The following is a 27,170-nucleotide window of genomic DNA, read 5'->3' as shown; positions in this document are numbered from 1 at the left end:
CAGGTGTCAGGACAGCAGAAACAAAAAAAGCTCATATTAATGGGGAATGAAAGATGGAGAGAGGGAGCGGAAGGAGCGAGAGAGAATGATAGACAGAGAGAGATGGCTATCAATGTATGTCATTCTGTCAGAGTGTGCTGGGCTGGGCTGGGCTGTGAAGCTACCAATCCCCCCCACTTTCACACACACAAGTGGTAAGGTAAGCTTCATATCCATATTACCATATATTACCATTAAGGTGTGTTTTAACTGGAACATGTTTGTGTGTGTCTGGAAGTTGCTTTGGGGCTTCTGTAGTCTACCTGGACAATAATCTCAGAGAAAAAAGGGAGTTGTAACATATATTAGAGGAAACATGTTTGTTAGCGGTAGGGTAACGTGTAGAGGACTGAGGTTTGCTGTAACCTTTCTGGGATTGGGCTGCTGGTTATTCAGACACACAGCTCTAGCAGGGAGACAGACAACAGCAGTAAACACCTAGCTATAGCCCCTGATGACTGGAGAGAGTGTGTGAGAGAGAGAGAGAACAAAACAGAGAGAGAAAAGGCTTTAGCATGCTTCCATTCTGCTGGTGCCTAGCCCGAACTCAGCTTGGTGAACCGGAGGAGCGCGCTCACGTACTCCCTTAAAAGACCATCGCTTGAAAAAGCGACAATAGTGGGATTGTCCATCTTAAGACCCGTAGCCACTTCCTCAAAATGCTCATAATTAATGTTGACGTTTTTGCAGAGATCTTAGTCGCACAATTTTACATCAAAGAGGTTTGGTGCAGTATTTTTCAAGTGAAAAAAGTTGCGCGTAAAAATTGTCTGCCGTCGGTTCCATGTTCCAAACTGCCTCTGGAAGCAACGTCAGCGCGAGAACTGTTTGACGGGAGCTTCATGAAATTAGTTTCCATGGCCTAGCAGCTGCACACAAGCCTAAGATCACCATGCACAATTTCAAGCTTTGGCTGGAGTGGAAAAGCTTGCCGCCATTGGACTCTGGAGCAGTGGAAACGTGTTCTCTGGAGTGATGAATCACACTTCACCATCTGGCAGTCTGACAGAAAAATCTGGATTTGACGGATGCAAGGAGAACACTACCTGCCCCAATGTATAGTACCAACTGTAAAGTTTGGTGGAGGAATAATGGTCTGGGCTGTTTTTCATGGTTCGGGCTAGGTCCCTTAGTTCCAGTGAAGGGAAATATTAACACTACAGCATAAAATGGCATTCTAGATGATTTTGTGCTTCCATCTTTGTGGCAACAGTTTGGGGAAGGCTCTTTCCTGTTTCAGCACGACAATGCCCCCATGGACGAAGCTAGGTCCATACAGAAATGGTTTGTTGAAATCGGTGTGGAAGAAATTGACTGGCCTGCACAGAGCCCTGACCTCAACCCCATCAAACACCTTTGGGATGAAATGGAAAGCTGACTGCGAGCCAGGCCTTATTGCCCAAAATCAATGTCCGACTTCACTAATGCTCTTGTGGCTGAATGGAAGCAAGTCCCCGCAGCAATGTTCCAACATCTAGTGGAAAAGCTTTCCCAGAAGAGTGGAGGCTGTTATAGCAGCAAAGGGGTGACCAACTCCATGTTAATGGCCAGGATTTTGGAATGAGATGTTCGACGAGCAGGTGTCCACATACACTGCATGACCAAAAGTAACTAAAATCTGGCATTCATTTAGACGTTTTTGCAGAAGAGCTCTTACTCGCACAATTTAACATCTAAGATGTTTGGTGCAGTATTTTTCATTAACATTTTTTTTTCATTAAAACGAGTCATCTTTCGTTGATTGACAACAAACACTTAATTGAAGATTCCACTGAGATATAAAAAGAATCCTTACTGTTGACCAATGAGCGACGACGGGACGTAAACTTCAACTACCAAAATTTGTCTTTCCTCTAGATAAATTGTCGTGTGCACAAACAACCGGAAAAAAGCCATGCCGAAGACCAAAGCAAACATAAACGTCACAAAATGTCACCATTGTCTATGTACAAACTGTTCCGAACTGTTTCGGGTGAGAAGCAAGCGGACGCCTTAAAAGAGAGCGAGAGAGACATAGCTTTAACGGTGTAAATCACAAAAAAGGGTCAGGGTGAGTTGGAGAGAGATTAGGACAGTGTGTTACTGGCCACTCACTTAATCTCCGTATCTCTTCTTCTCTCACTTTCTCTGCCTCTGTTTTCATCCCCTTGAGAGGCACACATGTAAATATTGAGTTTCACCACTTCAAGGTATTTCTCTTTCTTTCACACTCGCCTACAGTATCGCTAATGAATCTCTCCTTTTCCATCTTTCTCACACTGTCTGTATGGGACCGCTCATTTCCCCTCTCACGTGGCCCTGCCTTTTTTCTAACCAATCAGGGCCAAGGATGGAGAAAAAAATTCATGTAATTTCTTTACTCGATATCCATCTATTTACAATATCCACCTGTCAGTCCACTTTCAATCAATTGATAAGTGTTTGTATAACACATTTCCTATAGGATAATGTCATTCAATGGGCTATTGTCGTCATCACCCTGGGAAATCTGGGTTTGTTTTCACTTGTAGAGAAGAGGATTCAAAACAAAGAGTTGGATTTAGCTAACGGTAGAAGCTCAGCTACAGCCGATGCCAGCACCAAGAGGGCAGATTGCTAAATTGTAATTACTTCGCCACTATGGCCTATTTATTGCCTTGCCTCCCTACTCTTACCTCGTTTGCACACACTGTATATAGATTTTTCTATTGTGTTATTGACTGTATGTTTGTTTATTACACGTGTAACTCTGTTGTTGTTTGTGTCGCACTGCTTTGCTTTATCTTGGCCAGGTCGCAGTTGTAAATTAGAACTTCTTGTCAACTGGCCTACCTGGTTAAATAAAGGTGAAATAATTAATTTCTTTGAAAAAAAATAAATAAAAGATGACAAATACAGTGGCTAGCTAGCTGAGAAAGTTATTTACTCGCATTGATTGAGACTGTCATCATGCCCAGTGCTTAATTTGTAAATCGGGAGATCCTGGAACACCATGGTGAGCGCTAGAGGGGTTATCCGGGGGAGCTCTGAGGTACCGGAACACATTGAGAGAAAAAGTGTAAAACACAACGTAGCAGCCAAGTTGCCTAATATTTATGGTGGTGAAACGGACAGCACTCTCCAAGGTGCTAATTAATTTAAAGAATTTCAGACATCACTGCAGAATGCCCACAAACTTGAGAATAGCTGCGGGGCTTTACACAAGTCTGAATTTCTTATAGCCTCATTTTCTAGACATCAACGTACAGCAACATTTTTAGACGACACTGCAGAACACCCTCCATATGCACACATACTCAGCTGTGGGGCTCACCAGACCCGGATTTCATATCATTTTCAAGACATCAATGTAGCAGTAGAACAATATCTGAATAGAACTTCAAATGTAGGCAACAGCAGAACACACCTATGAGAATATATAGGCCTCCTGCCTATGGGATAATGTGAAGCATATATTCAGATTACAAACTTGGTCTGTGCTGTGAAGGTAAAGTAACAGAAAATGTCCTACCTTTTGTTTTCAAAACCTCCCACAATGACTCTCCCCATGTCAAGTCCGTTTAACTCCTGAGAGTCAACTTCAAATTAAAATCACATTTTATTTCTCACACATGGTTAGCAGATGTTAATGTTAGTGTAGCGAAATGCTTGTGCTTCTAGTTCCGACAGTGCAGTAATATCTAACAATAATATCTAACAAGTAATCTAACAATTCCCCAACAACTACAGTTGAAGTCGGAAGTTTACATACACTTAGGTTGGAGTCATTAAAACTCATTTTTCAACCACTCCACAAATTTCTTGTTAACAAACTATAGTTTTGTGAAGTCGGGTAGGACATATTCTGTGTGCATGACACAAGTAATTTTTCCAACAGTTGTTTACAAACATTATTTCACTTATAATTCACTGTATCACAATTCCAGTGGGTTCGAAGTTTACATACACTAAGTTGACAGTGCCTTTAACTTTTTTGGGATAGGGGGCAGTATTTTCAGCTTTGGATGAATAGCGTGCTCAGAGTGGACTGCCTCCTACTCTGTCCCAGATGCTAATATATGCATATAATTAGTAGTATTGGATAGAAAACACTCAGCAGTTTCTAAAACGGTTTGAATGATGTCTGTGTGTATAACAGAACTCATATGGCAGGCGAAAACCTGAGAAAAATCCAACCAGGAAGTGGGACATCTGAGGTTTGTAGTTTTTCAAAGCTTGGCCTACCGAATACACATTGAGATATGGATAAAGTTGCACTTCCTACGGCTTCCACTAGATGTCAACCGTATTTAGAAACTTGAATGAGGATTCTACTATAAAGGAGGGGCTCATTGAGTCAGTGGTCTGGCAGAGTGCCTTGGTCTCATGACGCGCTCCCGACAGAGTTACCTCTCGTTCCAGTGCTTTTCTGAAGACAAAGGAATTCTCCGGTTGGAACATTATTGATGTTTTATGTTAAACACATCCTAAAGATTGATTCCATACATCATTTGACTTGTTTTTAAAGCACCCTAATGGAACGTTTTGAGTTTTTGTCTGGATGAAGTGCCTACTCCTCATGAAGATGAGGAAGATGATTACTGCGCTGAAACACGCTAACAACAAGTGGCTATTTGGACATAAATGATGGAACTTTATGGAACAAATCAGTCATTTATTGTCAAACTGGGATTCCTGGGAGTGCCTTCTGATGAAGATCATCAAAGGTAAGTGAATATTTATGGTGTTGTTTCTAACTTTGTTGATTCCAAAATGGCGGATATTCCTCTGGCTGGTTTGGGTTCAGATTATGCTTTTTCCGTAAAGTTCTGTTGAAATCTGACAGTGGTTGCATCAAGGAGAAGTTGATCTTTAATTCTGTGAATAACACTTGTATCTGTTGTCAATGTTTATTATGAGTATTATCAAACAAAACATACATGTATTGTGTAACATGATGTCCTATGAGTGTCATCTGATGAAGATCATCAAAGGTTAGTGATTAATTTGATCTATATTTCTGCTTTTTGTGACTCCTATCTTTGGCTGGAAAAATGGCTGTATTTTTTCTCAACTTGGCTATGACCTAACATAATCATATGCTATGCTTTAGCTGTAAAGCATTTTTTAAATCAGACACGATGGGTAGATTAACAAGATGTTTTGGACTTGCTGTATTGGACTTATTTATGTGTGAAAGTTACATATTTCTAAAAAATATTTTTGAATTTCGCGCGCTGCCTTTTCAGCGGAATGTTGTCGAGGGGTTCCGCTGCGCTAGAAAGGTTAAACAGCTTGTAAAATTCCAGAAAATTATGTCATGGCTTTAGAAGCTTCTGATAGGCTAATTGACATAATTTGAGTCAATTGGAGGTGTACCTGTGGATGTATTTCAAGGCCTACCTTCAAACTCAGTGCCTCTTTGCTTGACATCATGGGAAAATCAAAATAAATCAGCGAAGACCTCAGAATAAAAATGGTAGACTTCCACAAGTCTGGTTCATCCTTGGAAGCAATTTCCAAACGCCTGAAGGTACCACGTTCATCTGTACAAACAATAGTACACAAGTATAAACACCACGGGACCACGCAGCCATCATACTGCTCAGGAAGGAGATGTGTTCTGTCTCCTAGAGATGAACGTACTTTGGTGCGAAAAGTGCAAATCAATCAAATGTATTTATAAAGCCCTTCTTATATCAGCTGATGTCACAAAGTGCTGTAAAGAAACCCAGCCTAAAACCCCAAACAGCAAGCAATGCAGGTGTAGAAGCAAATCAATCCCAGAACAACAGCAAAGGACCTTGTGAAGATGCTGGAGGAAACAGGTACAAAAGTATCTATATCCACAGTAAAACGAGTCCTATATCGACATAACCTGAAAGGCCGCTCAGCAAGGAAGAAGCCACTGCTCCAAAACCGCCATAAAAAAGCCAGACTACAGTTTGCATCTGCACATGGGGACAAAGATCATACTTTTTGGAGAAATGTCCTATGGTCTGATGTGAAACAAAAATAGAACAGTTTGGCCATAATGACCATCGTTATGTTTGAAGGAAAAAGGGGGTGGCTTGCAAGCTGAAGAACACCATCCCAACCGGGAAGCACGGGGGTGGCAGCATCATGTTGTGGGGGAGCTTTGCTACAGGAGGGACTGGTGCACTTCACAAAATAGATGGCATCAAGAGGGAGGAAAATTATGTGGATATTTTGAAGCAACATCTCAAGACCTTGACAGGGAATTTTTACTAGGATTAAATGTCAGGAATTGTGAAACTGCGTTTAAATGTATTTGGCTAAGGTGTATGTAAACTTCCAACTTCAACTGTGCCTAATACACACATCTAAAGGGGTGAATGAGAATATGTACATGTAGGTATATGGATGAGCGATGGCGAAGGTGCAATAGATGGTATAAAATACAGTATATATGTGATATGAGTAATGTAAGGTCCCGGCTTTGATGCACCTGTACTGACCTCTCCTTCTGGATGGTAGCGGTGTGAACAATCAGTGGCTCGAGTGGTTGTTGTCCTTGATCTTTTTAGTCTTTTCTGTGACATTGAGTGCTGTAGGTGTCATGGAGGGCAGGTTGTTTGCCCCGGTGATGCGTTGTGCAGACTCCTCCATCCTCTGGAGAGCCTTGCGGTTGAGGGCGGTGCAGCTGCCATACCAGGCTGTGATACAGCCCGATAGGATGCTCTCGATTGTGCATCTGTAAAAGTTTGTCAGGGTTCTGTCTATGGACCATTTCAGTCTGCTGTCTCTTCATTGTTGGTAATCAGGCCCACTACTGTTGTCGTCTGAAACCTTGATGATTGAGTTGGAAGCATGCATGGCCACGCAGTCGTGGGTGAACAGGGAGTACAGGAGGGGGCTGAGCATGCACCCTTTTGGCCCTAGTGTTGAGGGTCAGCGAAGTGGAGATGTTGTTTCCTACCTTCACCACCTGGGGGCGGCCCGTCAGAATGTCCAGGACCCAATTGCACAGGGCGGGGTTGAGACCCATGGCCTCCCGCTTGCTGATGAGCTTGGAGGGTACTATGGTGTTGAATGCTGAGCTGTAGTCAACGAACAGCATTCTTACATAGATATTCATTTTGTCCAGATGGGATAGGGCAGTGTGCAGTGTGATGGCGATTGCTTGTGGCTGTGATGTTTAGCCACCTTGTTGTTGTTTTTACATCTGATGCATAGGATGTTTAATTTACTGTACATTCCACCCACTCTTTTGCTCGTTTATTCCCTCATTTTTAGACCCAAGCTCCCTACCTTTTTGCATTTTGTACAGCCCAACTTTGAATTATGCATGACCAGCCAGGGCTTATACGTTTGCTTGTTCTTGAACTGCAAATTGCACCTGCTCCGAGCACTTCGTTGGTGGATGCACTGCCCCCTCCCCCAGGTCCCCGTCTCCCTCTCCCACTGAGTCTGACTCACTAGGAGGCCTGCTAGCTTGTGGAGCTGCCGGTGGTGATGCTGAACTGGTGGGATTAGTATTGCCATCAGGAACAGTTTGCCGCTCACCCTCTCCTGCAGCACTGACATTTCCTTGGCTCGTTCTGGGTTCGATTCACCATCTTTCTCTGGATTTTTGAACTTGAAAAATGTCAAACTTGATTGCCTTTTCTTATCCATTTTTTATTTGGCTTTCCCATGATTCAAATTCAGTAGGGAGACGACTCTATGTGACGTGATTATGTAGGGACCTCTTCACTAGCTGACCACCACTACCAATACCTGTGTCAGGATCAGGTACTTACCCCACTGGCCCTCCCCATAACCTCTATGTACAAATATAAGAGCAGGTCTGGAATCAGTGTGGCAGGATAGGATTATTACATAGAAAGATCAGTACGTTTTTACATGATGGTCTTTCTGGGGGGGAGGGAAAAATAACGAGGGGGCAACTTGATTTAATAATGATCGCTATGATTAGAATGTCTACAGTGCAAACAGTTAAATAATTAATAACTCATGCCTTGAGAGGTACCGGATGCCAGAACAAACAAAGTCAAATCTGAGAGGTGCCGGATCCTGTTCCGGCAGGATCTGGCTGAAATTAAGCACTGGTCATGCCATGCGGCACTTTGGGGTGGACGCTCACCTGTCTCGATCAATGACAGAAGACTTGAAGTAGAAAAGATGGCGGCGCACAAAGTTGAATTACTTCAATGAGCAGAAAAGTATTAATTTTTTTACAACGGAGCATTTTCTAAATTCAAACGGACCCCCTGCAACTGGACACAGACATTTTGAGACTCCTGTTTCCGCGAATCAAGGATGAAGACCGCATCGCCAAGCTAAGGTCGGCTGAAAATTCTCTGTGCTTCATCAAACAGTGCCTATTGTCATGACTGTCCTGATCAGATCAGATTATCTCTCAACCCAAATAGAGGAGGAGAGATCTAGGGGTCTGAAGATGTGGGGGTTTTATGACCCTTCACACCCATGGTAAATCTTAGGCCACAGACAAATTCCTTTGTCCTGTTACTATGGAGAACCAGCCTCATAACATTAAACATGAAATAAAGGGACTTTGGAACAATGGTTTCCGTCAGCCACAATGGTGATCATGACGATAGATGGAATATGAAAATGTATGTTGTTTTGTTTTTAAAGGTTAATAGATGACGTTAATACGAAAACATTGTAACGTTAAGAGTTTTCCCAGTATATGTTTGATGTTTATACGTTGTATGGAAAATGTCCAAATCAAAGAGAATGTTTTGGTAAAGATGACATTTGAAGTTATTTGTTTAAAATTGGATTTGAGTAAAATCTAGACCTTGCCTCTTAACTTGGTACGCCCAGAGAATTGCCCTAAAGGCGGTTACGCCCACTTCTGACCCGAGGGTATAAAACCTGTGAGTGAAGAATGAACATATCAGACTAAGTGACCCAAGCTGCAGCCGCGGTCTAGAAAAGTCAACGAACCCAAAACAAGTTTGAAGACAAATAAATATTTTTCTACCCATGCTACTGATGAGTAGCTGTGTCTAAGGGGGTGAATTCAAGCCAGACCACCTAGCCTCCACTCCCATCGAATCGTGGTATCTGTGAGCTCTGAGCTGTCTGTCCTCAGAAGACCCCTTCCAGAGCAAGGGCGAGGGACCAGACCCCTAAGCCAAAAGGACACTGACATCGTGAGGACAACCAGATTTGCGCCGGAGAATGAGCAGCCTGAACGGTCCATGCGGGGAATCCACGGAGACCTTCCACACGTAATTACATCATTATATTCTGACCCATGAGAGTGGGAGTTTGGGGCAAGGCTAGGGTTAGAATAAGCATAGCTGGCAAATTCACCCAAATGTATATTTCTCTCATGTACTTTCTCTTTTCGCTCTCTTTTAACCTCTTAAGTCGACCCTCTACTTTTTTGAACATTCTGTTAAAAATCGCGCAACATTTCAGCGCCCTGCTACTCATGCCAGGAATATAGTATATGTATTTGCTTAGTCTGTGTGGATAGAAAACACTCAGACGTTTATAAAACTGGTTAAATCACTGCTGTGGCTTTACCAGAACGGCATTTACATCGAAAAGCACAGGAAAAACTGATCACTGAAAATGGGAAAATATATCCATGCGCTACTTGAACCCATTGATAAAGGTGAACCACAATTAATTGACTGAGGTTGCAGTACCTACAGCTTCCACACGGTGTCTAGAGTCTTGTCATTTCCCTTCGAGTTTTTTCTTGGTCAAACACATGCAGGGCACCGTATCTCCTATGGTCTAGGACCGGATATTTTCGTTGAGTTTCTAGCCGGACATTTTTCCAGACGGACAGCTAATGATCTTTACATCGCTCCTGATGAATTTTATCCCCGTTTACTAATACCTAAAGTTGCATTACAAACGGTTTCGAAGTGTTTTGTGAAAGTTTATCGTCGACTTTTTGAATTTTAAAAATGACGTTACGTTTTGAAACGATGTTTTTTCGTTTATCACACAGTCTACATATAACGATATCTAGGCTTTATATGGACCGATTTAATCGAAATAAAGACCCAAATAGTGTTTATGGGACATCTAGGAGTGCCAACAAAGAAGATGGTGAAAGGTAATGAGTGTTTTCTATTTTATTGTGCGGTTTGTGTAACGCCGAAATGCTAATTATTTTGTTTACGTCCCCTGTGGGTCTTTTTGGGTGTTACATGCTATCAGATAATAGCTTCTCATGCTTTCGCCGAAAAGCATTTTAAAAATCTGACTTGTTGCCTGGATTCACAACGAGTGTAGCTTTAATTCGATACCCTGCATGTGTATTTTAATGAACTTTTGAGTTTTAACTAATACTATTAGCATTTAGCGTAGCGCATTTGCATTTCAGAGCTCTAGTTGGGACGCAAGCGTCCCGAGTAGAAGCAACAGGTTAAATCCCCATTTTGGGTAACACGCGCCATAGTGCGTTGGCCCGTTATACTAAGTTCTACTCAATAGCCTAGAATGTGTTTTTGTGTATGTGTATCTTTTATCATCATTTTAGCTTTCTAGTAAATAAATACTCAACTAAGATTGGTGTGGTACGAACTCATTGGTGAGACCCGGGTCCGTGCAGATTCCCGGATTATGCAACGTTCTGTAGAGGTAACTGATTAATTAGCGGCTGTTGTAAAATCGATATTCTGATATTCTTTGAGTTAATTTGGGAAATAGACTCAACACTAACACTAATTTTCCCATGGTGCCCCAGGTTAAGGAGTTAATAATTGCTTGATTCAGTTAATCACGCAATTAGAAACCTTTAATCATTCGATGAGCAACAGTCGTCACATGAACTAATACAACGTCACGACACCATCCTATAACTCCCATTAATAGATAACAACAATCTTTGGTTAAATCACATTATCTTTTGTAATAATCTGTACTTACAGTTTTCTGCACTTGACTACACTTTCAGACATAACTGAACTGCACTACACTGTTCTGTGAGCGTACCAAGTAATTAGGTGTCACTCTAAAGCGGGAAGGTGGAATAAACGAGTCAGGAGTAGGGTTTTTCTGATTGAACACGGTTCTCTATTGAGGGTATTTTGTCAACAAAAACATTCTAACATAATCAATGAAAAATCTTCCAAGGAAAAACACATCTTCTTCTCCAGATGAAACAAGAACACAATAGGATAATCTTTAAACTACAACAAACATAAATCACGGTTTTGTCACCATCTTAGTGGTTCTTTCAGCACAGCTTCTCTCTCTCGGTGGCCATCTTCCAGAGATAGTTTCCCCCCCTCTCTTCTGGTTCCATTCTCTCTTTTATAGGGGAAGGAGAGTATCTCATTAGTACCGTCAGCTGTGCTTAATTGACTCTGGTTACCTTGTCTCCCAGGCTCCGTTGGGCAACTATCCATGAGCCCAGCCTGCCCTCTAGTGGTCCGTCCACATACCTTCCCCCCCAGGACCGAACCGGAGGGTCGGGCGCCAGACGCACCGTCTTGGTCGCGTCGGGACAGCGCGTCTGCATTCCCGTTCCTCGATCCGGCCCTGTGGATGACATGGAAAGAGAACGGTTGTAAAGACAAAAACCATCGGGCTATTCTGTTGTTATTGTTTCTCTTACCAGCCATCCACGTGAGGGGCGCATGGTCAGTAACTAATGCAAACCTCCAAACCAGTAGGTAGTACCGGAGATAATCGAGGGCCCACTTGATGGCTAAGGCCTCTTTCTCTACGGTCGCATACCTCTGTTCCCGATCGCTGAGTTTCCTACTAATGAAGAGAATCGGCTTCTCTGCTTCACCTTTACCCTGAGCTAGTACGGCCCCGAACCCTGTATCCGAGGCGTCGACCTGCACAATGAACTCTTGTGAGAAGTCCGGAGCCTGTAGAACGGGATCAGAACACAGGCCATCTTTTAACAATTGAAAGGCCTCTTCCGTCTCGTCTTTCCACTCTGAGGTTTGTGAGGGGGTTGGCAATGGTTGCATATCCCGGGATAAAACGGCGATAATATCATGTTATCCCTAAGAAGGCCCGAACGTCTCGCTTGGTCCGGGGTCGAGGCCAGTCACGAATTGCCCTGGTCTTCTCTGCCTGTGGGCGTATTTTCCCATTCCCCACGGTGTACCCCAGGTATTCCGCTTCGGACAAACCCAGGCAGCATTTATTTGGATTGGCTGTCAACCCTGTGGCTTCCAAACTCACGAGCACCGCCCGTAATCGCAGGAGGTGTCTATCCCAGTCCTCGCTGTGGATGACCACATCGTCTATGTACGCCGCTGCATACTCTTGATGGGGCCGTAGAATGGCATCCATGAGGCGTTGGAAGGTTGCAGCGGCACCGTGCAGTCCGAAGGAAATCCTCACATACTGGAAAAGCCCCTCTGGAGTGGCGAAGGCAGTCTTTGGGCGATCCTCCGGAGCCACCGGCACTTGCCAATATCCCTTCGTCACATCCAGGGTAGTGATGAACTTGGCCTTTCCTAAGCGCTCCAAGAGTTCATCCACGCGGGGCATGGGATACGCATCGAATGTAGAGATGGCATTCACGCCCCTAAAGTCGTTGCAGAGTCTCATACTACCATCGGATTTGGGGACCAGGACTATGGGACTGGACCACTCACTCGTCGAGGGCTCGATCACGCCCATCCTCAACATCTCCCTCACCTCTTTCTTAGCGATGACTCTGCGAGCCTCAGGAATCCTGTAAGGGCGGATATGCACCTTCTTGCCGGGTTCAGTGTGGATATGGTGGAACAGGACATCTGTTTGTCCTGGGAATGGAGAGAATATTCGACCGAAGTTCATAATCAGCTTGTCTAGCTGTCTTGACTGCTCCGGTAGGAGAGTTTGGCCACGGCGCACCTGTGGTAGAGCCTCCTCTTTTCCTTTGCCCTCCAGGGCCATCAAAGCCACCTCCTCCTCTCGTCCATGGTATGTCTTCAGCAGGTTTATGTGATAGATTTGGACCTTCTTCCTCCTGTCAGGTTGCTTGATGAGGTAATTGACCGGTGAGACCCTTTTCATTACCTCGTAGGGCCCCCTCCACTGCGCCAGAAAGCGATGTTCGGCCGTGGGCACAAGCACCATCACTTTCTCTCCCACGGTGAACTCACGGGGGGTCGCAGACTATCATAGGCCCGGCCTTGGGTCCTTTGGGCCTTCTCCATATGCTCCTTGATTATGGGCCACACTGCTGACAGGCGGTCTCTCATCAGGGTAACATGTTCTATTGTGGATCGAAAGGGGCATGGTTGGGTCTCCCAGGTCTCCTTGGCTAAGTCGAGGATTCCTCGACAGGGTCTGCCATAGAGCAATTCAAACGGAGAGAATCCAGTGGATGCCTGGGGTACTTCTCGCAGGGCAAACATTAAGTGTGGGAGAAGCATGTCCCAGTTTTTCCCGTCTCGGGACACCACCCTTCTCAACATGCTTTTTATCGTTTTGTTCAAGCGTTCACACAACCCGTCTGTTTGAGGGTGGAATATGCTTGTACGTATCTGTTGAACCTGATATAACCGACACAAGTCCTTCATCAACCGGGACATGAACGGGTTCCTTGATCAGTTAAGATAGTCTTGGGGAGGCCCACATGAGAGAACATCAGGAATAACTCCTTGGCAATTCCCTTTGACGACATGTTACGCAGGGGTATGGCCTCCGGGAACTTGGTAGCGTAATCTATAACCACTAGGATGTACTCGTGTCCTCTGGCGGATTTTGGGAGGGGTCCTACGAGGTCCATAGCTATGCGTTCAAAGGGAGTCTCTATGATGGGGAGAGGAATCAAAGGGTTACGTAGGTGTGGCCGTGGGGCTGTACGTTGACATTGATCACACGTCCTACAATACCTGGCCACATCCCGGGTGACCCGGGGCCAATAGAATCTCTGCATGATTCTGTCAATAGTCTTGTCTCGTGCCAGGTGTCCTCCTAGGACGTGGGAATGGGCTAACTGTAGAACTGTATCCCTGTATGGCCTAGGCACCATTAGTAATTCCTGGTTTTCCCCCCTTCGTCGTACGACCCAGTATAAGAGACCCCGCCTGATTGCATAGTAAGGAAGAGGGGGCTCACCTGATCCGTCAACGTTCCTCCCGTCGATCACCTTCACCTTCCTCATGGCCTCCCTTAGGTCTGGGTCTCTATGCTGCGAGGTGCCGAACTGTCCCTTTAATTCCTGGGTCAGGTCGACCTCGGTAGAGGGATGTGGAGGTTGTTCCACATCCCCATCAGGGGTGACCGAGGAGAATCCCTTCCAGGTTCCCTCCTCGGATGGAGCTTCAAATATATCCCTTAGCCCCTGGTTGCTCCTTCCTTCCTGTCACTTTTTAACAACTCCCCTGTAGACCGATATGTTTCCACCGCCTGGGCTATGTCGTCGGCTGACAACGGGTTGGCTTGCCCCACAACCCTTTTTAAGTCACTGGGTAATTCTCTCAATATCTTGTCCACTACGAGAGTCTCTATTACATGTCCTACTCCCTTTCCAGGTTCTAGCCACTGTTTCGTCAGTCGTATTAAGGCGAAGATCTGGGCACGGACGGGTTGATCAGCTGTATAGGTCCATTGATGGAACTCTACAGCCCTATCTCTGGCAGTCAGCTGGTAGCGGGACAGGAGCTCGGTTTTTAGTCGGAATCCAGGTCAAAATAGGCTTCCTGAGCCACCCCGGTCAAAAGAGGGGCTAATGCGCTCAAGGAAAAACACATCTTCTTCTCCAGATGAAACAAGAACACAATAGGATAATCTTTAAACTACAACAAACATAAATCACGGTTTTGTCACCGTCTTAGTGGTTCTTTCAGCACAGCTTCTCTCTCTCGGTGGCCATCTTCCAGATATCGTTTCCCCCTTCTCTGCTGGTTCCATTCTCTCTTTTATAGGGGAAGGAGAGTATCTCATTAGTACCGTCAGCTGTGCTTAATTGACTCTGGTTACCTTGTCTCCCAGGCTCCGTTGGGCAACTATCCATGAGCCCAGCCTGCCCTCTAGTGGTCCGTCCACAGTTCATACACTGTATTTTTTGTATGTTACTTTTTCCCATAACATTCTTGTTGAAAACCCAGTTCTCTTTTTGTGTGCATTAAATCTTGTCAATTCTTTGGCTATTATCTGAACATATAAAACAATAGAAATCTTCTGTGAATCCATGAAGGCAGGAACATTTTGAGGATTGATCTGAAAATGTCCATATTTATTTTAAGGTCCTTTATCTGGCTCCGGTACACTGGCAGTAGTGTTTGGCATGATGGGCTGCAGAAGCAGAGTGCTTGTGGCGAATGGTCTCGCCTCTGCGGTGTGGGGCCAGCTGGATAAGACTTCCAGAAGTGGTGTTGGGCTCGTAGACCAACCACTAACTGTTTGGACATCTTGCCGAAGATTTGCTGGTATTATACGTCTCCTGGAAAGACATGTTTGTGTTGGGACCTACGTGTTTAGAGACAGACTTTTGTATAGTTTAGGGACATTGGGAGCTGCTTTTGACCCGGAAAAATGAGTCAACAAAGTGAATGGGCTGGGAGGGGGCTACAGACGGTCAAATCAAACCAAATCAAATCAAATTTTATTTGTCACATACACATGGTTAGCAGATGTTAATGCGAGTGTAGCGAAATGCTTGTGCTTCTAGTTCCGACAATGCAGTGATAACCAACAAGTAATCTAACTAACAATTCCAAAACTACTGTCTTATACACAGTGTAAGGGGATAAAGAATATGTACATAAGGATATATGAATGAGTGATGGTACAGAGCAGCATACAGTAGATGGTATCGAGTACAGTATATACATATGAGATGAGAATGTAGACAAAGTAAACAAAGTGGCATAGTTAAAGTGGCTAGTGATACATGTATTACATAAGGATGCAGTCGATGATGTAGAGTACAGTATATACGTATGCATATGAGATTAATAATGTAGGGTAAGTAACATTATATAAGGTAGCATTGTTTAGTGATATATTTACAACATTTCCCATCAATTCCCATTATTAAAGTGGCTGGAGTTGGGTCAGTGTCAATGACAGTGTGTTGGCAGCAGCCACTCAATGTTAGTGGTGGCTGTTTAACAGTTTGATGGCCTTGAGATAGAAGCTGTTTTTCAGTCTCTCGGTCCCAGCTTTGATGCACCTGTACTGACCTCGCCTTCTGGATGATAGCGGGGTGAACAGGCAGTGGTTCGGGTGGTTGATGTCCTTGATGATCTTTATGGCCTTCCTGTAACATCGGGTGGTGTAGGTGTCCTGGAGGGCAGGTAGTTTGCCCCCGGTGATGCGTTGTGCAGACCTCACTACCCTCTGGAGAGCCTTACGATTGAGGGCGGAGCAGTTGCCGTACCAGGCGGTGATACAGCCCGCCAGGATGCTCTCGATTGTGCATCTGTAGAAGTTTGTGAGTGCTTTTGGTGACAAGCCGAATTTCTTCAGCCTCCTGAGGTTGAAGAGGCGCTGCTGCACCTTCTTCACGACGCTGTCAGTGTGAGTGGACCAATTCAGTTTGTCTGTGATGTGTATGCCGAGGAACTTAAAACTTGCTACCCTCTCCACTACTGTTCCATCGATGTGGATAGGGGGGTGTTCCCTCTGCTGTTTCCTGAAGTCCACAATCATCTCCTTAGTTTTGTTGACGTTGAGTGTGAGGTTATTTTCCTGACACCACACTCCGAGGGCCCTCACCTCCTCCCTGTAGGCCGTCTCGTCGTTGTTGGTAATCAAGCCTACCACTGTTGTGTCGTCCGCAAACTTGATGATTGAGTTGGAGGCGTGCGTGGCCACGCAGTCGTGGGTGAACAGGGAGTACAGGAGAGGGCTCAGAACGCACCCTTGTGGGGCCCCCGTGTTGAGGATCAGCGGGGAGGAGATGTTGTTGCCTACGGTGTGAGAATTCTTAAGGGGGCAGTTCTTACACAGTATGTGTTGTGTATGGGAGATTGAGTAGAAATGGCACCTTTCAATCGTTACCCTTACAAAACAATACATTTACTGTCTCTAAGCACAACCTAAACCCCCTTCCACATCTCAAAGACCTGCCTGTAAACCTCCCTCAGCCCTTTGACTTTGACAGATCATTCTTGTCAATAGTAGCGGGGGGGGTTGTAGATGTGTCTTTGTATTATGTTTTGAGAATCTGCAGAGAAAAATAACGAGGTGGTTGTGTCATTACTGTTGTCGTCTTGATTTTATACCTTTCAGTGTCCCTTGCTGGTTTTTGTCCCACAATCTTGTTGTGCTCCATAAATCACAAGGGTTGTCCCCTTCCTCATGCTCGTGTACCCAAAATGCCACCGCTTTGGGGTATTTTTCAGCAGGGGCTGTGGAAGCACTCCAGATAACCTGAGATTTACAAAGAGAAAGGGTCAAAAGATAAAAGGGGTAGACTAAATCGATTTCATGTTCTGGAAGGTTCTCTGTGGTCCTCAGGCTACATCTAACCACCTGTAACCCGATGACACAAACCCATACAAACAGTACCCAATTCACGTTTTATGCCATGCTTACTGTAAATTGAGCTATCTTAGCCGTCAGCTTGTAAATATTTTTCCCAATTTACCTTGGGGTTGGAAACACATGCTGGTGGAATCAGATTATGTACCACCTACAACAAAACACTCAACAATACACAATTTAACCACCCCACTAATTGTATTGATCTCTATTAGACTGGCTAGCTTAGCACACCTAACATAGACATTTTAATATTGTTAGCTTGCTGTTGGCTAGTTAGCGTCACTAAATTGGCAGCAAGATTGCTAGCCAGCTGAGAACCTAATAATCAACCTTATACAATTGATACACATTCATAATTACTAAACACTAAACAGAAATTAACTACCCACAAAAACCCTGTGGGGAAAAGCTATCTAAGTATGGTTCCCAATCGGAGACAACGATAGACAGCTGTCCCTGATTGAGAACCACACCCGGCCAAAACAAAGAAATACAAAAATATAGAAAAAATAACATAGAATGCCCAGCCAAATCACACCCTGACCAAACCAAAATAGAGACATAAAAAGCTCTAAGGTCAGGGCGTGACACACAGAGAGTGAGTTAGATATATTGACAATTCTGTGTTTTTTTTCCCAGACAAGGGTGGAGTAGATGGCTACCAGATTGTGTTACTCTTATTTGCTAATGTTAGCTAGCTTATGTTAGGGAACATTAGTCAAAGAGAGAACGAACAGACAAACATGTTTATTCTGCTTATGGAAGCTACCAGTCTAGCAGTGACTACCATGGCATTGGCAAAATGAATTGACAGTGATGCGTACCTCTAATCGAGGATCTTCCATTTTGTTGTGAAGGGAGAAAACGATGGTATCGCATCACTTCTCAGCTGTCGTCGTCTAAATGGGTTCCCCATCCGTTCAGCCTGAAAATCCCTCTGCTAATCGTTGGTCACCGTAAGCATCATTCTTGATAGCCGCAAACCACTGGCAGCACCTGGGTAAATCTCTGGTGGGTAGAACGGTGACAGATGACTCATTTACGCCCTTGTTTGTAATTAGCACAGCCAGACAGAACACCGTATGGGCATAATGACAAACTTTAGTGAAAAACAAATGTAAAAAAAAAATGCTTAGAGAAGTTCTGAAATTAGCGTGTTGCTCGTTTGAAGTAAACCGCCATGAACCAAGTTTCTGGGCACTCCCACGTGGTTTATGAACTGGTACAAAAAACGACACTTGATTCAAGGGTTTTTCAATTTAAATGATTATATGAACTTCTTGCACCCAACAGAATGCTATATATATGGGGCATACAACAATCTCAGCTCTGTAGAGTTTTGCTGTGAAGAGACAGAATCAATAGATTATTTATTCTGGAATAAATAATCTATGTAGCTTGTTTCTGGTCACAGGTTCAGCAATGGTTAAAACATCACATTCACTTAAAATGAACCTTACAAATAGCACTGTTGGGCGATTTGGAAAGCCATAGTCAGTCAATAAATAATATAATAATACTCATAGGGAAGGTTTTCATCTTTAGTTCACAATCTGTGGGCACTATACGATTAGAAAGATAAAATAAGTATGTAAAACATCACAGCACAATTGAAAAATATTTGACACATGGAAACCAAACGAGGGAGGTCTATGGTGATAGGTGGGATGGGCTGAGAGTGGCAGAGGGGTGGGATTAAAGAGCTGAGGTCTATGGTGATAGGTGGGATGGGCTGAGAGTGGCAGAGGGGTGGGATTAAAGAGCTGAGGTCTATGGTGATAGGTGGGATGGGATGAGAGTGGCAGAGGGGTGGGATTAAAGAGTTTATGTTTGGTAATATATTATTGTTATGTGACTGCTTTATGTAAAAGTACCATGTATGCAAAATGTATATGTAAAATGTGTAGCAGAAAAGCTGTACAAAAACAAAAAGATATTTGTCCTCCGAAGAGGGGGGGTCGTGGAGGGGTTTAAAAAATAAAATAAATAATAATATATAAATAAATAATAATAAATAAAAATAAATAAAAATACAAATGTGTTTGGGCACACCCAATCTACCTAGCAGGGTGGTATCAGGATTTGCTATGAATGCCGGACTTAGTGGTTCACTATGAGCAGACGAATACACAGGAACACTGCCTGATTCTACCAGTGAAATGAAAATGTGCTAGTTGTAGCTTGTGGTTTGGATAATGTTGATGTTTATGATTAAACATAATGTTGTTAATATAGTAATGACTATATGCCGTGGCAGAGCCAGGGTGAAACTCCCCTTTAACTTAAGCATTTTAATTCTTAAACATGGTCCCTTTTATAGTGATTTATAGTCACTTTTAATCGACAAATGCTCGAATGGAAGAATAACCTAGTGGAGACGTAAACAGAAGTTTGGCACCAAAACCAGATGAATGGTCGTTTGACCACAAACGGATACATTTAGTATATTTTCATGATCAACGATAAAATTGCTGGCTAACATTGCTTCAATTACAAAATGTATTTTCAATAAACAGTTTTACTCAATCATTTTATTTGTTGTTGCTAGAATTATTAGGGCATTAAGAATAGATTCGTGACACCCTCAGTCGAATGTAGCACACAGCTGTAGGCAGGACAGATGTAGCCTAACAATGAAAAGAATAACCAATCACTGTTAGACGCTGGTCCTCACAAAGAGATAGAAACAGAGAAATATAACGAGAGACAGAGACACTATCTCTTAGCACACTCCTCCCCACCACACCTTCCGGAGGCGGAAGAGAGGAGTTAGCGGAGGCCTATCGACTCCTTGGTTAGTAAGAGGAAAAAAGGATGTGGCATTTGACTCTCCTCTTGTGTGTGAGTGTATGAGTGTGTGTGTGACAAACACTGAGACCAAAGAGATCATTTCTTCATTAGAGAAACGATGAATACCATGAGATTGGGGACATGGAGGAATATGAGTGTGTGTGTGTGTGTTCTGTGAATCTGTGTTTGTGACTCCAATCTGAACCATGCAGATGTGAATTTCTCTTTGTCTGCCAAGGAACCTGCTGCAATCCTCCCTGCAGCTGTGGAGCAAAATCATTTTAAAAGTAATTGGAATTTCTAGAATACACTTAAGTATCAAAAGTAGAAGTGTTAATAATTTCAAATTCCTTATGAATTTGACAATGTTTCTGTCAAAATGTAACGAACACTTTTGTGTGTCAGGGAAAAGTATGGAGTAAAAAGTACATTATTTTCTCAAGGAATGTAGTAAGTAAAAGTTGGCAAAAATATAAATAGTAAAGTACAGATACCAAAAAAACCGACTTAAGTAGTACTTTAAATAGACCTGCCTGGAGTTACCTCCCACTGGCATTAAGGTACAAAAGCCCCCTCACCATGACAAGGTGACTGTCCCAGAGGAATGTCATCTTGATATATCAGGGAGGAATAAAACATTAGAGAGGGTGAGAGGAAGGGGGGGGATGTTTCTGCCAAGCTGCGTATTATGCAGGAGACCTACAGATGCGATGATGTGCATTATGGACAAATATGGATGTGCAGTATGTGGATTGCATAATCTCAACATGTTTTCAGAACCCACAGGGATGTGCCTTATACAGCAGGTGCTGAATTGCTAATAGTTATATCAATGCACAAGTTGTAAGTATTGACGTGTACTATGGATAGCTCTTTAAACCACTGTTATAAAAGGCTGTGAGCAACATGGGTGTTGTACAGAAGGTGTGCCTATACAGGTGTATAGATATGAAGTATGGGTGTATGGATATAGTATATAGATGTTTAAGTACGCGGCTGTATGTAGAAGTGGGTAAGTGGCGGTGTGCCGGGGTGCTCAGGTTTCTCTCCCCCTCTCTGGCCGTGTCTAGACCTGACAGGTTCATGTAGCTTTAGTGTTCTGATCATGGAGTTCTGATCTCGTCATGCATCTACACCTACATTTTAAATGTGTCCACAGTGTGTCCGGATTCCCTTTTCCCGCGCTATATTCAAATGCCGGTATCCATTCTACAAACGGTGGAATAGGCTAAATATGATACAGCAACCGATGGCAGTAGCTAACTACTGTAGCTAACTAGCCGGCTAACCTCTGTTAGCTAGCAAGGAATGCTAAAGGGATTGAAAATGGGTTAGCATATTAGCTAGCTGGTTAGCATTTAGGAGTCCAGCAAACACGTTCCTCACACGCTAGGAACGTATTTTCTCGTTATAATGAAAAGGTGCCTCTCGGTCCCAAAACACAATTTTTGTGGAGACTTGTTCGAGGAGCGCTGATGACATCGCCCACTGTATATGCTTTTGGTAGCCTGATTGTGTCCAGACTGAGGAGAAATCTACACACAATGTATCTCTGACCAGCTCCTGAAGTGGTCAGACAGATCCGAACACAATCAGACCACAAAGCCACTTTTGTGCGTCTAAACCCGTCTTTTCAATGCGATCTTCCTATTCTGATAGCAGAAGTCACATGTAAGTATCAAGTGTAGACACGACCTCTCTCTCTTTCTCGCTCTGAACTCCTAATAGAGTCCTGTCCTGCTGTAACCTCACTATGGCCCCAATGGACCTCATCAGCAACACACTGGGACAGAGACACTCTCCCTACATTTCTCTCACTGTCTCTCTCTCCTTTCGCTCCATGATTTCTCTCTATTTTATGCATATGTGACTGTCTGTGCGTGTCTTCCACAGTCTGCCCTTCCTGGTGTTGGCTGTGCAATGGGGCGAGAGGTGTGAACCCAAAGCCAACGTGTACTGTAGACTACAACTGCTTGCCTCTTATCTATACAGTTGTCTATGAACCAACCCAGAACAGTGTGTCTAGGACTGGAGTGTTCTCTTGTGAACTCTGTCTGCACATTTCGGTTATGTATTCATTTCTCTCTCATGGAGAACACATTTAGGCCATGCATCTGTTTAGCCATCGTTCTGAACAAACTCCCTTTTAGGATCAGTTAATGAACAGCCTGTGTGTTTTAATGACCATTGTCCTTAACTGACCAGTGCTGCAGGTAGTTTAGCTCTCCTCTCCTCTCCTCTCCTCTCCTCTCCTCTCCTCTCCTCTCCTCTCCTCTCCTCTCCTCTCCTCTCCTCTCCTCTCCTCTCCTCTCCTCTCCTCTCCTCTCCTCTCCTCTCCTCTCCAGAGATGGCTCTTAATGGGATCAGTGGGACAGAGGGAAGAGAGAGGAGAAGAGTCAAGGGGATGAAAGCTGGTCCAGCAAACACATCATCCTAATCACCACTGACCCCCCTCCCACCCAGCCAACTGAGAAACTGTAGAATAGACATTTTAACATGAACTCTCACTGGTTCCCTTGTTGTTCCCCAGGGTCCCTACAGGGGGAGCACCAGCGCAGACTGTACAAGGAGTTGATGGCCAACTACAACCGCCTGGAGAGACCAGTGATCAACGACTCCTCTCCTCTTCTGGTGGAGCTGGGAATGACTCTGCTGCAGATCATAGACGTGGTGAGGGAGGGACTGTGTGTTTGTGTGTGTCGGGGTGTGGGTGCGTGTGAGAGGGTGAATGAATTTGTCGGCTAGTTGTTTATGTGTGTGGAGGTGTATGTTGATTTAACAAGGACTGACACTTTCACTACTGGTGTGTAAGACAGATGTTTTAACTTCAACCATTCTGTTGAGAGTGTGTGTGTGTGTGTAGAGGTGACATACAGTGGCAGGTATGTACTTCTGAGATTAGGTCCCGTATCTGCAGACATGTAGAGATAATGCACTTCTGCTGTTTGCCTCCTGTTATATAAGACCTCCCAGAGAGACTTGCGCACGCATGCACACACACACACACCCACACTGTATGTGTATACACTGTGTGTACAAAACATTAAGAACGATTTCCATGACATAGACTGACCAGGTGAATCCAGGTGAACTCTATGATCCCTTATTGATGTCACTTGTTAAATCCACTTCAATCAGCGTAGATGGAGGGAAGGAGACAGGTTAAAGAAGGATTCATAAACCTTGAGACAACTGAGACAGTGATTGTGTATGTGTGGCATTCAGAGTGTGAATGGGCAAGACAAAAGATTTAAGTGCCTTTGAACGGTGTTTAGTAGTAGGTGCCAGGTGCACCGGTTTGTGTCAAGAACTGCAATACTGCCTGTTTTTATACGCTCAACTGTTTCCTATGTGTATCTAGAATGGTCCACCACCCAAAGGACATCCAGCCAACTTGACACAACTGTGGAGTCCACATGGGCCAGCACAGCATCCCCGTGGAACACTTTGGACACCTTGTACAGTGCCTTGCGAAAGTATTCGGCCCCCTTGAACTTTGCGACCTTTTGCCACATTTCAGGCTTCAAACATAAAGATATAAAACTGTATTTTTTTGTGAAGAATCAACAACAAGTGGGACACAATCATGAAGTGGAACGACATTTATTGGATATTTCAAACTTTTTTAACAATTCAAAAACTGAAAAATTGGGCGTGCAAAATTATTCAGCCCCTTTACTTTCAGTGCAGCAAACTCTCTCCAGAAGTTCAGTGAGGATCTCTGAATGATCCAATGTTGACCTAAATGACTAATGATGATAAATACAATCCACCTGTGTGTAATCAAGTCTCCGTATGAATGCACCTGCACTGTGATAGTCTCAGAGGTCCGTTAAAAGCGCAGAGAGCATCATGAAGAACAAGGAACACACCAGGCAGGTCCGAGATACTGTTGTGAAGAAGTTTAAAGCCGGATTTGGATACAAAAAGATTTCCCAAGCTTTAAACATCCCAAGGAGCACTGTGCAAGTGATAATATTGAAATGGAAGGAGTATCAGACCGCAAATCTACCAAGACCTGGCCGTCCCTCTAAACTTTCAGCTCATACAAGGAGAAGACTGATCAGAGATGCAGCCAAGAGGCCCATGATCACTCTGGATGAACTGCAGAGATCTACAGCTGAGGTGGGAGACTCTGTCCATAGGACAACAATCAGTCGTATATTGCACAAATCTGGCCTTTATGGAAGAGTGGCAAGAAGAAAGCCATTTCTTAAAGATATCCATAAAAAGTGTTGTTTAAAGTTTGCCACAAGCCACCTGGGAGACACACCAAACATGTGGAAGAAGGTGCTCTGGTCAGATGAAACCAAAAGTGAACTTTTTGGCAATGCAAAACGTTATGTTTGGTGTAAAAGCAACACAGCACATCACCCTGAACACACCATCCCCACTGTCAAACATGGTGGTGGCAGCATCATGGTTTGGGCCTGCTTTTCTTTAGCAGGGACAGGGAAGATGGTTAAAATTGATGGGAAGATGGATGGAGCCAAATACAGGACCATTCTGGAAGAAAACCTGATGGAGTCTGCAAAAGACCTGAGACTGGGACGGAGATTTGTCTTCCAACAAGACAATGATCCAAAACACAAAGCAAAATCTACAATGGAATGGTTCAAAAATAAACATATCCAGGTGTTAGAATGGCCAAGTCAAAGTCCAGACCTGAATCCAATCGAGAATCTGTGGAAAGAACTGAAAACTGCTGTTCACAAATGCTCTCCATCCAACCTCACTGAGCTCGAGCTGTTTTGCAAGGAGGAATGGGAAAAAATGTCAGTCTCTCGATGTGCAAAACTGATAGAGACATACCCCAAGCGACTTACAGCTGTAATCGCAGCAAAAGGTGGCGCTACAAAGTATTAACTTAAGGGGGCTGAATAATTTTGCACGCCCAATTTTTCAGTTTTTGATTTGTTAAAAAAGTTTGAAATATCCAATAAATGTCGTTCCACTTCATGATTGTGTCCCACTTGTTGTTGATTCTTCACAAAAAAATACAGTTTTATATCTTTATGTTTGAAGCCTGAAATGTGGCAAAAGGTCGCAAAGTTCAAGGGGGCCGAATACTTTCGCAAGGCACTGTATATACTGTCCATACTGTAATCTATACTATCTATTGCATCTTGCCTATGCCTCTCTGTCATTGCTCATCCATATATTTATATGTACATGTATATATTCTTATTCCATTCCTTTACTTAGATTTGTGTGTACTAGGTAGTTGTTGCGGTATTGTTAGAGTACTTGTTAGATATTGCTGCACTGTCGGAACTAGAAGCACAAGCGTTTCATTACACTTGCAATAACATCTGCTAACCATGTGTACGTGACCAATAACATCTGCTAACCATGTGTACGTGACCAATAACATTTTATCTGATTTGATTTAGAATCAATACCACGACTAATTGAGGCTCTTCTGAGGGCCAAAGGGGTGCAACTCAATATTAGGAAGGTGTTCCTAATGTTTTATTCACTGAGTGTAAATGGCCAAAAGAAGAAAAATGTGCCTACTTGAATGTCAGTTCCTCAGAAATGTAGACTGATACCCTCGCTGTGTGTGTGTGTGTGTGTGTGTGTGTATGTGTGCGAGAGAGAGTCTCACCAGGGGGATGCTAATGCAGCGCATTTCATGCTTTAGCAAAGATCTAGAAACTCCGTCACACTTCCCCACATGCTGTGTGTGTGTGTGTGCACTGTGTGTGTCCACTGATAGAGTTCTGCACCACCATTCCATCGCCTCACAGTCAGAACAGACCCATGTTGAGACTTTGACACATGGACACATCACCACCCCATAGTAGGCTGTGTAATCCCTATGTTCTAGTCATTAGATCCTCAATAGCTCTATCATTCATTCACACACACACACACACACACACACACACACACACACACACACACACACACACACACACACACACACACACACACACACACACACACACACACACACACACACACACACACACACACACACTTCAGTGACCTGTGAAGGGTATGATCATACTTTTGTAATTACCATCTAATCACCAGAGATATGTCTACAGTACCTCAGTAGCCTTAACATCTGGGCTGCTATGCTGCTTCATGATGCAGAGAGGGTTTGAAAGGCTGGTCATGGCTCACATGAACACCATCATCCCAGACATGCATGTAGGTCAACAGAGTGGAGCTTGTATGAACCTTTAGGGGTGTGTAGGGTGTTTTAGCAGTGTTAGGAGTGTGTGTCCTCTCCTCCAGATTCTCTTCTCTGTCAAGGGCCCATGGGGCAGTGGTGTTTTCCCCCTGGATGTCAGTCAGTCATTCAGAGCTGCAGAAAACAACACAAGTGTGTCTGTTAAACTCTCAGAGCGAACCAAACTGTCTCTGTGTTTAAATATGGCTGTTACAATTCCCATTCGTCAGCCAGACTCTGAGGAATGAGGAAACGGAGAGGAAATATAGCCGGACAGAGCATGCAGAGTTCCCCTCGGGACTTTATAGTGGCTCTGAAATGGGTTTTTGGCTTTGGCTCACTCAACTTTCTCTCTATTCAGAGTTGAGTGAGTGAGAGAGAAGTGTAGGTGTTTTACTGAAGTCTTGAGCTCCTACAGACGGTAGGCAATTTAAGGTCACAGTTAGGAAAACTTAGGACACTAAAGAGGCCTTTCTACTGACTCTGGAAAAAAAACAAAAGAAAGATGCCCAGGGTCCCTGCTCATCTGCAAGGAGGCATGAGGACTGCAGATGTGGCCATAAATTGCAATGTCCGTACTGTGAGACGCCTAAGACAGCCCTGTCCTCGCAGTGACGGACCACGTGTAACAACACCTTCACAGGATCAGTACATCCGAACACACCTGTGGGAAAGGTACAGGATGGCAACAACAACTGGCCGAGTTACTCCAGGAACGCACAATCCCTCCATTAGTTCTCAGACTTTAGGTTTTGGTTTGGCTGATGGTCGGATTCGCGTTTATCGTTGAAGGAAT

General features: G+C 43.9%; 1 pseudogene; it reads left to right on the top strand.

Moving 5' to 3' along the window:
• The window catches only part of LOC115129462 (neuronal acetylcholine receptor subunit alpha-7-like), a 98,597-nt pseudogene that overhangs the window by 12,288 nt on the left and 59,139 nt on the right, over positions 1 to 27,170 (top strand).

Source organism: Oncorhynchus nerka, linkage group LG5 (genome assembly GCF_034236695.1).
Source record: "Oncorhynchus nerka isolate Pitt River linkage group LG5, Oner_Uvic_2.0, whole genome shotgun sequence".
Lineage (NCBI taxonomy): Eukaryota > Metazoa > Chordata > Actinopteri > Salmoniformes > Salmonidae > Oncorhynchus > Oncorhynchus nerka.
Note: the sequence above shows the minus strand (reverse complement) of the source record. Positions and strands in the feature narration are given on the sequence as shown.